The sequence below is a fragment of the Crocodylus siamensis genome, chromosome 5 (assembly GCF_052110815.1).
Source record: "Crocodylus siamensis isolate JL-2025a chromosome 5, ASM5211081v1, whole genome shotgun sequence".
NCBI lineage: Eukaryota > Metazoa > Chordata > Crocodylia > Crocodylidae > Crocodylus > Crocodylus siamensis.
Window position 1 is genome coordinate 64707945 of NC_143399.1, and position 11865 is coordinate 64719809.

Sequence of the window (11865 nt, forward strand, 5' to 3'; positions counted from 1 at the left end):
GGGCAGCACAGGTGTGAGTTGCTAAAGCAACTGATTGTGTCAGGTGACCGGAAGGGGGCAGGGCCTGACCTTTATAAACAAAGGATGCTGAGGCCAGAGTCAGTTCCCTTGCTGGCAGCTTGAGAGAAGGAGGGAGCTCTGTGTGAGCAAGCTGAGCAGAACATTAGAGAAGCCTGGTGGCTGGAGAGCAGCTGCTTGGCAGTACTAGGTGGAGGAAGCCCTGATAAGGAGATATGTGAGAGTGAGAGCCAGGTTTTGCCTGGAACTTGGGTTGGAACCCAGAAGGGGAAGTTTTTTTGTTGTGATTGGAAGTTGTGTTGTAACCCAGGAGAGGGAGATTTTGGTTTGGGTTATTGTTACTACCGGAGGACCAGGTGAGGCTGTAGGGGTGGAGGAGGCCTCAAGGGAGCTCCCTGGTAGAGGGGGAGTTCCTAGCTGCTGTGTTGTGGGGGTGTCCCAACCCCAGCCCAGTGTGGGCAGCTTTGGGAAGAGCTTGGTGTAGACAGAAGCCCAGTGGAGCGTAGGCCCAGGAAGGCGGGCCTGAGCTAGTGGGGGATCCTGACCCCAGCCCAGCGGGGGTGATATTGGGATGAGCCCCAGTTGGGAAGAGCCCCAGTAGGGCATAGGCCTGAGAAGGTGGGTCTGGGGGCCAGGTAAGGCTGAGGCTGCCTGAGCCACAATTCTGAGAAGCCCAAGTCAGGCACAGGATTTGAAAAGGGATCCGGGGGCCAGGTAAGTCTGAGGCTGCCTGAGACAATTCAGGGAAGCCTGACTCGGGCATTGAAGGCCCCAGTGCGGGCGAGCACGGGAGGCGCGAGCAAGGCCCCAGTGTGGGCAAGCACGGGAGGTGCGAGAAGCACGGGGCATGGGTCCGAGTGTGGGGGAACCACGAGATGTACAAGAGGCAGGCCCCAGTGGGGCACTGCCTGGAAGGGGGAAGCCCTGGAAGGGGGACGAGCCCAGTGAGAAGCCCGGTAAGAGCAAGGAGTGCATGAACGCAGCGAGACTGGCCCCAGTGGGGCATTGTCTGTGAGCGAGAAGCCCCAGGAGCGGGTGCATGCTGAGAGAAGCCCCAGAGAGAAGGGTGAGTCTATGAGGAAGCCTGAAGGGAGAGCGAGCTACTTAGAGCAGTCACAGAGACAGGCCGGCGAGGGCCAGCACAGGGAGTAGCCCGGAATCCTGGTATAGCAAGGCAGTCACCATGCCAAGGAGGGCAGCCTCCCATTAATAACATAAGATCAAAGATTTGGCGGGCGAGATAGAGGGTGCATTCAAGACCCGAGTTGGCATGGGTAGGTAGGGTGCTAGGGGAGGTCATGGCACCCCTAGGGACTGTCCTGCCACAGTGCTATAAATAGCCAAATGTAACACCTTTTATTTTATATATTATTTTCCACTAGAAAATCCTAGCACAGTTTGTAGACACCAAACTAAATTCACTTCTTCTGCAACAAAGAGATAAAAAAGGGGAACTCGGGGTCATCTTGCACGAAACACTTAGCACATGTTAAGTGCACATAAAAAGCCAGCATCCGCTCATTCAATCAGGGTAACACATGCTATGTGGTCTCATACCATATTGTAGCAAAGTTGTGCCTTTTCCAGCAAGAAGTATCTCCAGATTGTGTTATATAGCACATGTTAAGCTAATGTGGGACTGCTCCACAGGGATAATGTGATAAATTATGGTCTCAAGGCTGTTTCTGCCTTGCTCCTGCTTTGCTAGCCCTGGTTCCTTGCCTGAACTTTTGCCTAGTTTCTACTCTCCAGCTCCTGCCTGCATCCATGTCTAGTGTCTGGACTCCTGGCTTGTGACCCTTGGCTCTGAACCCTGACCTGCTCCTCCCCTCACATTTCTGGTTGTACCTGTGTACTTTTCTCCTCCCACCCCCAGAGAGCACTGATACTGACTAGCGGTTGCACCTAAAATGACTCCATCTTTTCTTAATTTATTAATTTGATGTGATTTTTTTATTTTTTTATTTTTTTTAATAGCAATGATGATTCCAGCATATGGAATCTTGTACCAGTTCTGACACATTGGAGTAAAGGAACAACATGATTGAACAATCATATCTCCCTCCATTACAAAAAGACTAAGGCTTAGCTCTTTGGCTTTGTAAATCACCAGGATTAGACTCAAGTCAAAGCAGAGGATCTGGGCATCAGCAGTGAAATCAGATATATAGTTTATATTTTTCCATTGACAGCTATACATTTAGGGACTTTTGTGTCATCTCAGAAAACACAGATATTGTGGACAAACAAGCACAGAATTGGACTTAAAATTTTGACATTTAAAACCTTATCCATCTTCATGAGAGGTCTTTTTTGCATGAATAATACAACTTTACAGTCCCTAGTTTTTGGAAATGAACCACATATTGACAAGGTTCCAATAGCAGACATAATTTTAAAGAAAATAGATTTTTTTAAATGCCACAGCAGTCTTTGTTTGGAGTCACACTTACCTTCTATGTAATGCAGGATTGGATAGGGATGAAACTGGAAAACGAAAGTAGCAGTAATTAGTCTTAATGTCATTGCCCAGCAGAGTGAGGGGCAAAAAGGTAACTTTTAAGGAATGGTTAAATGATGAAAAACAGGCTTTAAATATTTAGCTTTAATAGTCCTAATAACACTTTTCTTTTGCAAAATTCAGTAGTGTTACATTAAGAATTTGGGAAAAAAGATAAATACATTTAAAATGAAAACGGTCATAAAATGATTTCAGTATAATTGTATAAACCTCCAAAATGATCAGACTTGTAAAAGATTATCAAACAATTATAAAACAATAAGTTACTGTTTTCAATTAGATAAATTATTTGCGTGCTCTGGGAAGAAAAACTCTATGAACCAAATTCTAGCAGTTTAAAGAGCTGTATTTAATGAAATAATGAGGTAAATTGTTAGAATATAAAAGAAGATACTTTTTCCTCACAGCTCTTAATTAGAAACTCTTTACTGCAGAAAGTGTCTTAGACCAAGAGTAAACATGCTTTTAAGAGGAACAGGAATTTTAGATCAATATCAAGAACATTGAGGTCTCTGCTCCACATTATATTTAAGACATGATTAACCACTTATTCATGTCTTAAGTTGTTACCTGGCAACACCTTAAAGCAATTAGTGGTGTCATAAAACAAGGAATAAGCCACTGTGTTATTTCACAAAAGATATGGAATAACTTTGTGGCTGGTTTCTATCACTCCATTAATTGAACGTGTGTTCAAGTACTCCTTTGGCTGGGAACTCATCAGTTGCTTGGACTTCCAGCTGTGGGGGTGCACCATGTGCTCCTGCAGCTGCCCTGTCAGATGAGGGGGCTCACAGCTGCAGGAGCTTGCTACTTGACAGTGAAGAGGGAGCCCAGGATTGCGATCTCAGGTTCCCTGTGGCAGAGCACTTGGTATGCCCGCCACTTTCAGAGGTCAGGTAGTCTGCTGAGACACTGGAAGGTGTGGTCAGGTGTAATTAGAGTGTCAGCTGACCCAGGGGCCGGCAGATGAGGCTAGGCCTGATCAAGAGAGTCACCTGGCTGATAGGAAAACACCTGATTGGAGGAGGGCTGGGTATAAGCCCAGAGCCTAAGATCAGGGCTGGCAGTAACATCTTGGGAGCTGGTGGACAAACATCACCCAGCAGGAAGGCTGCAGCTCCTGAATGCCAGTAAGGTACATGACAACTAGAGGTTTGAAGAAGAACTAAAGGGATGGAGGAGGTTCCTGGGGACCCAGTAGGGTCTAGAGCCCTGAGAAGGGGGCTGAGGGCCTGGGCCTGTCAGGAGGCCAGATGAGCCCTGAGAAGGGGGCTGTGTGCACAAGCAGGGCTAGACATAAGCGTGGGTGAACTGGGTGGTCGTCTGGGGCCTGGATAGAAAGGGGATCCGAAAATGTATTTTTTTTTCCATTGTCTAATTATTATCATTATCTCTGGTGAAGGAGGGGGCTGATACTAAAGGTTCACCCAGGGCCACCAAGAGTCTAAGTATGGCAGTGTACACAGGGGCCTAGTGAGAGGCCAGGCTAGCCCTGGAAGAGGGGTGAGAGTTCATGGCCCTGTTGAGGAGCTAGGCGAGCCCTGAGAGAAGGGTCAGATGTGTAAGAGACCTAGGGAGGGCCTGGATTAGCCCAGTGAGTGTGACAAAGCACAGGTGCCTATTGAGGGGCCTGCATGAGTCCAGGGGAAGAAAGGAGGCTGTGGTAAGAAAGATCTATTGGGGGCTCCAGATGAGCCCACAGAGAGAAGGAATAAATAATGGTGTGGTCTGAGAGGGCAGATCCACAGAAAGGAGAGGGCTAGCTGCTTGGGGACTGACCCTGGGAACCTCACCTGGTCCAAGCTGGGGCCAGGGCCCAGGATGGGACTCAAAGGTGAAATAACCCACTGTGAGAGGCTGCCAGAACCAAGAGCCTGGACTGTTGACTGGTCTGGAGGTGAGGCCAGGGCCTAGTAGAGGCCAAAGGTCCCTGTGGCAGGTGCCACAGCTGAGTGGGAGGGGTCAAGTGGTGGGCAGCCCGGGATGATGATGGCTGGTGCTAGGCTGTCTGAGGAGAAGGGATCAAGGAAAGGGGTCCAAGACTGAGCTGGGGGCCAGAGATGGAGGACTCAAAAGGGAGATGGAGCCAGGGTCAGGGGGCCCAGTTGTTAGTAGCTCAGGTAGGGCATAGGACATCTAGGGGAAGACCAGAGAGGGATAAATAAGATCAGGTAGGCTTGAAGACCAGTCCTGGGCAAGACCTGAAACTGCATCTTACTGGAGACGGTTAGTTTCATAGTTTCTGGGGTCGGAAGGGACCTGAGCAGATCATCTAGTCTGACACCCTACTGTGGCAGGAAAGAATACTGGGGTCAAAAGACCCCAGCAAGATGTTCATCTAACCTCCTCTTAAACACCCCCAGCGTAGGAGCCAGGACCACCTCTCTTGGAAGTTGGTTCCAAACCCTAGCCGCCCTGACTGTGAAGTAGCGCCTCCTGATATCTAACCTAAACCTACCCTCTGCCAGCTTGTGACTGTTATTCCTGGTCTCTCCTGGTGGTGCTCGGGGGAACAGTGACTCCCCCAATGCCTGCTGATTTTTTTTTTTTTTTTTTCTCCCCCCGACTAGTTTATAACAGGCCACAAGATCCCCCCTCAGCCTTCTCTTTTGGAGGCTGAACAGGTTCAGGTCCCGTAGCCTCTCCTCACAGGGCCTGCCCTGTTGTCCCCTGATCATACGAGTGGCCCTCCTCTGGACCCTCTCCATGTCATCCACATCCCTCTTGAAGTGTGACGCCCAGAACTGGATGCAGTACTCCAACTGCGGCCTGACCAGTGCCGCATAGAGAGAGGGAGGATCACCTCTTTGGACCTGCTCGAGATGCATCTATGGATGCATGCCAAGGTGCGGTTGGCCTTCCTGACTGCCTCCCCACTCTGTTGGCCCATGTTCATCTTGGAGTCAATGATGACCCCAAGATCCTTTTTCGCCTCTGTGCTGACAGGAGGGGAGTTCCCTAACCTGTAGGTATGGTGTCGGTTGTTCCTCCAAAGGTGTATCACCTTGCACTTGTCTGTGTTGAAACCCATCCTATTCTCATCCGCCCATCCTTGTAACCTGTCTAGGTCTGATTATAGCCTATTGCATCCTTCTAGTGTACCCACGTCCCCCCACATCTTAGTGTCATCAGCAAATTTGAACAGGGTGCTTTTTACCCCCTCGTCCAAATCACTGATGAAGATGTTGAACAGTGCGGGCCCGAGGACTGAGCCCTGCAGAACCTCACTGCCCACGTCCTCCCAGGTTGAGAAGGACCCATCCACTACCACCCTCTGGGTGCCGCCCTCCAGCCAGTTGGTGACCCATTTGACTGTGTGGGTGTCTACACCACAGCCCCCCAGTTTCTTAATGAGAACAGGGTGAGAGACAGTGTCAAAAGCCTTCCGGAAGTCCAGGAAGACTATATCCACTGCTACCCCTGCATCTAATGATCTGGTGATCTGATCGTAAAAGGCCACCAGGTTGGTCTGACAGGACCTGCCACTGATGAACCCATGTTGGTTGCCCCTAAGCATGCAGTCCCCTACTGGCCCCTCCTGCATGTGTGCCAGCATAATTTTCTCGAACAGCTTGCCTAGGATCAAGGTGAGACTAACTGGCCTGTAGTTTCCCAGGTCCTCCTTCTTCCCCTTTTTGAAGATGGGGACCACGTTGGCCCTCTTACAGTCCTCTGGTACCTCACCAGAGCACCACGAGTGCTTGTAAAGCCGTGCCAGGGGACTTGCAGTGACCTCGGCCAGTTCCTTTAGAACTCTAGGGTGGAGATCATCTGGACCAGCTAACTTGAATACCTCCAACCCCTCCAGAATTTCCCTAACTAAATCCTCACTAACCCATGGCCCAGGTGTGCCTCCCCCGGGGCCCGAGGGGGGCTCAGGAGGGAGGTGGCTGTTCTGGTCCCTACTTAGGAAGATGGAGGCAAAGAAATGATTAAACACGTTAGCTTTGCCGTCCGGTGTGATGACCAAAAATAGTGTGGTGGGGCTGTCTGTGACTAAGCTGTTTGCTAAATATTTCTGCTTCCCACTAGGATTACAAGAGGAAGAAGTAGACAGGCACTCAGTCTTTCTGCACCAGCCCAAATTGCTGATCAAGCATGAGGGATATAGTTAATAATTCTCTTCTCTTAAACAAAAAGAGGAGAGGGAGGAATTGACTCCCTGAGGGCATTTCTATACTGCAACATCAGCTGTGACAAACTTGTAGGAACAATAATTTAAAGCTAGTTAAGTATCTAGCAAAATACTAGCCATGTAGCTCTGGTTGCACAGAGCTCAGCATGGGTTAATTGGGTGAATTGCTACTCAGGTTTTTGCAACCTACGATGAGTTCTGCAACTACAGTGTTACAGTATCTAAACTAATTGGTTTAAGATCAGTTCAGGTATAGGTACATAAGCTACCATCATAGCAGTGACTGCAATGTAGACATACCCTGAGTCATAATTGCTTCTTAGCACTCCACTGGGTGTTGCAAAGCCAAGTGTCAACCTTTTATTGTGCAAAAATCCCAAACTAGTTCTTGATGAAGATTGGGACCATCATTCAATCTGAAATAAAAGCAGCAAACTTTCACATTTCTTATCATCTCTTATTATCTTGCAGACCTATGAGAAATTTTTATCATGAAGTCAGAGGCAATTTTTTCTGCTTTGGGATTTCAAATTGAAAAAAAGCTCAGTCCAAATTCATCACTAAACTTAAGGGTTCTGAGAATCAGTTTAGTTTCCAGCTAATCTCAGTCAGTTTATGCCTTGGTTTTACACAAGATGAATCTTGTGGACTCCTTTTGTTTGGGTTTCAGGGATCAGATTTCAGTCCCACTTCTCCTCAGGAAAGGATCTGAAGAAAAGGTTTACAAAATAATCCTGAAGACTAAAGTTTCTAAATATACTTATCTTTACTGGTCAGAGCATGTACGAGCATTTCTATACACAAAAGCTGGTTGGCACAACCCCTAGCTTTAAATTTTTCTACTTGGGTATCCAAAGCAGTCTAGTTACTGAAGTATAAAACTTAGTGTTGGCTGCAAAACCTGCCAGAGAAGGTGAATCAATACTAACACAGTTGGTTTGCACTGAGGTCTGTTCTGGCTAAATTATTATTTATATGCTCTGCTTGTCAGTCATCACCAGAGACTGCAGCACTGGTGTCATTGTGAAGGCTTTGGCTTCCATGATCACAGCCCACTCTTTGATGAGGAAGGCAGTGGGTGGCTGGGAAGAGACAGCCTCCACTTCACTCTGCTGGGGAGGAGGCTCTTTTAGCCAGACTGGCTGACCAGCTCGACCAGGCTTTAAACTGAGCTGGCCAGAGAATGGGGGGAGTACTGTCACTACAAGCCGACTGGGCAGTTTTTGTAAACCCAGCAGGCTAAGGCACTCAAGAGAACTCACCCCAGCCCAGAGTGATCTGTAGGAAAGGCAAGGGCCCCCAGTGGGACACTTACATGCCTGTACACCAATGTCAGGAGCCTGGGGAACAAACAGGAGAAACTGGTCCTCCTGCTAAACCAAAAGAATTATGATCTCATAGGGATAATAGAGACCTAGTGGAACTCCACCTATGACTGGGCCACAGGTATTACCTTGTACAGGAGAGATTGTGTGGTCAAAAGGGGTGGGGTAGGGAGGTAGAAGAAGTGTCAAAGAAAGCTTCATGTCCCTACAAGCTGACATTGGCACCTGGGGCAGGGGATGATTAGAGATGCTCTGGGTCAAAATCCATGGTGAACATGGCACAGGGGACACAATGGTCTACTACAAACCTCCTAGCCAAGATCAAGAGCTTGACCAGGGATTCGCCAGGGAACTGGCTGAGGCTGCACACTCCAGGTGCATGGTTGCCATGGAAGATTTCAATTGCCCTGACATCTCATGGAAAGAGCACTTGGCCACATCTGAATGGTCATAAAGCTTCCTCATGTGCATGGATGAGCTCTGACTCAAGGAGTCTATGGCGTGACGAGAGGCAAAGCCCTACTCGACCTGGTATTGGCAACAGGAGATGAATTGATCAGTAACCTAATGATCAAAGGGAAGCTGGGAGACAGTGACCATGAGCTGATCACCTTCACCATCCACGGTAAAGCAGGCAAGCCAGTCAGCAAAGCAGAAGTCCTCAACTTCAGGAAAGCTGACCTTGACAAGCTCAGGAGGCTTGTTGGCATGGCCTAAAGGGACCACGACTCAAAAGGGGAAGGGAGTTCAGGAAGAGTGGTTGCTCCTCAAGGGAGCAATCCTGGAAACATAAGCAATATCTATCCCATCTCAGAGGAAAGGTAGCTAAAGGGCACAGAAACCCATTTGGCTCTGCAGGGAACTACGGACCTCCTGTGAATAAGAAGAAAGGCCTATAAAGTCTGCAAGTCTGGATCTCAAAGGGGGAGTACTCTGCACTGATCTGGACTTGTAGGGGGCAAACCAGGAAAGCCAAGGCTGTGACTGAACTCCAACTGGATACACGTATCAAAGACAATAAAAAGTCCTTTTTTTAAATATGTGGGGAGCTGGAGGAAAAGAAAGGGTAGCTATTGGACACCTGCGAAATCATATGGGTCAACTCACAAATCAACGACCATGGAAAAAGCCAACCTGCTCAATGGGTATTTTGCGTCAGGTTTTTCACCGGCCCCAAGGGATGGCCCTGCTCAATACGGTATGGGATGGCCAGGATGAAGGACAACTGTTACCCTTCATCAATGTTGACCATGTGAAGGAACACCTTCTGGACACCTTCTTCAAGTCAGCTGGCCCAGACAGCTTATGTCCCAGGGTACCTAAGGAGCTGGCAAGCATCATAGCTCAGCCACTGGCATGGATCTTCAGGAACTCATGGATCTCAGGTGAAGTGCCAGAAGACTGGAAGAAGGCCAATCTGGTGCCTATCTTCAAGAAATGGAGGAAAGTGGATCTGGAAAACTACAGGCCCATCATCCTGACCTCCAACCCCGAGAAGATCTTGGAGAAAGTCAAAGAGATCATTCTTGACAAACTGAATGAAGGCAACTTCTTGAGGGATAGCCAGCATGGGTTTGTTGTGGGTAGGTCTTGCCTGACCAATCTCATCTCCTTCTATGACCAGGTGACCCATCACCTGGACAAGGGAGAAGATATTGATGTCATATATCTCGACTTTAAAAGAGCTTTCGATCTGGTATTCCGTGATTTTTCTTATAGAAAAACTGGCCAATTGCAGCCTCGGCTACATCACAGTCCACTGGCTGAGGAATTGGCTTCAAGGTCAGACCCAGAGAGTGGTAGTTGATGGAAATTGATCATTATGGTGTGCCATGACCAGTGGGGTCCCTTAAGGCTCTGTCCTCAGGCCTATCTTTTTCAACGTCTTCATTAATGATGTGGACATTGCTGTCAGGAGCAGACTGGCCAAGTTCACTGATGACACCAAACTTTGGGGAAAAGCATCCACACCAAGACGGTGATCCAGGATGACCTTGACAGGCTTGGAAAATGGGCAGATGAAAACCTGATGGTCTTCAACTCCAAAAAAAATGCAAGGTACTCCTCCTTGGGAAGAAAAACCTGCAGCATGCTTATAAGCTCGGCAGTGCTATGCTTGCTAGCACCACAGCTGAAAGGGACTTGGGAGTCATGATTGGTGGCTCATATTCATCTTGTGGTCAATGTGATGTTGCAGCCAGCAAAGTGAGCAAAACTCTGGCTTGCATCCATAGATGCTTTTCTAGCAAATCCCAGGATGTCATCCTCCCACTGTACTCGGCCTTGGTGAGGCTGCAGCTAGAGTACTGTATTCAGTTCTGGGCTCCATTTAAAAAAGATGTGGAGAAGCTTGAGAGAGTCCAGAGGAGAGCCACACTTATGATCAGAAGGCAGGAGAACAGGCCCTATGATGAGAGGCTGAGAGCTATGGGACTCTTCAGCTTGGAAAAGTGTAGGCTCAGGGGGGACCTGGTGGCTGCTTATAAGTATATAAGGGGTATACATCAGGATCTGGGGGAATGCCTGTTCACCAGAGTGCCCCATGGGATCACCAAGTCAAACTGTTACAAACTTCTCCAAGACCATTTCAGGCTGGACACAAGGAAGAACTTCTTACAGTCTGAGCCACCAAGGCCTGGAACAGACTGCTGCCAGAGGTGGTGAAACCACCTACTCTGGACTCCTTTAAGAGACACTTGGACATTTATCTTGCTGAGATACTGTGACCCTAGCTGACTTCCTGCCCCTGGGGCGGGGGGCTGGACTCAGTGATCTTCCAAGGTCCCTTCCAGCCCTAATGTCTATGAATCTATGAAATTACTGATATTCAGGCTAGATAGTTTAAAGCTAGCTCAGATATGTTTAAGGTATTTATGGTAACTGAATTTTAAACACATGAGTTCTGTCTTCTCACACCTAAGGAAAATGCCAAGCATCTCAGTGACTGACGGAACAAAAAATCATGAAAGAGAACTGAATCTCAGATTTCCTAAATCCACAGTTTATAGGCTTCAGGGGAAAAGAGCAAATGGTGACATGTTTAATAACATTAAGAATAAACATAGTATCTTCAGATGTTAGCTGTATCAAACTGCATTGTCCTGTGAACAAAAAGATTCAAGTCAGAAACAGATCCATGGTCTCAGGCTGCTAATCACATCATGAAAGTTACATGGTCAGCCATGTGGAGGGAATATATACTGACCACATTGCTCCTGCAGCAAACCTGCCATCTAATCAATAGAGCAAGACTGGCATCAGCTCCTTGGGAATTAAACTGTTGTATCCATGGCTTGAAATGTGATGTCATAATGAGTTCTGCAAGGAAGAGCAGCAGTTGGGAAAACAAAACAACTTGTTATATTATTGAGAGAAACTCCCCTGCTCTGAAGTTATGTTTCAGAGCATATGTAACAACTTGAACAATCTGCATTAATGTCCATTATGCTGAACACAGTATTCAATCTGTATAACTTCCAAATAATAATTTGGATCTGATCTGAATATGCAAGTTTCTAGACTTATTCCTTTCTATGTACTTCTAGACATACAATAGCATCAATCCTGCACAGGAAAATCCTAGTTCAGCTTTTGATGTTTGACATTTCTGAGCCTTTTATACTCCCTTGGTGCTGTTCTTCTGGAAGATATGCCATATTGACAATACAAGATGAGGTGTTTTCCTTCAATCAGTATGGAGGGGAAGGGAAAGGCCTTCATCTTACATTCACATACAAGGAAATCTAATTAAATACATTGTCTATCACTAAACTGCCGCCAAAAGCAGCATGCATTCAGTAATGGACAACATCTATGAAGCTGATTATATGCAGCTAGCATTGAGTACCACCATAAAAACACAT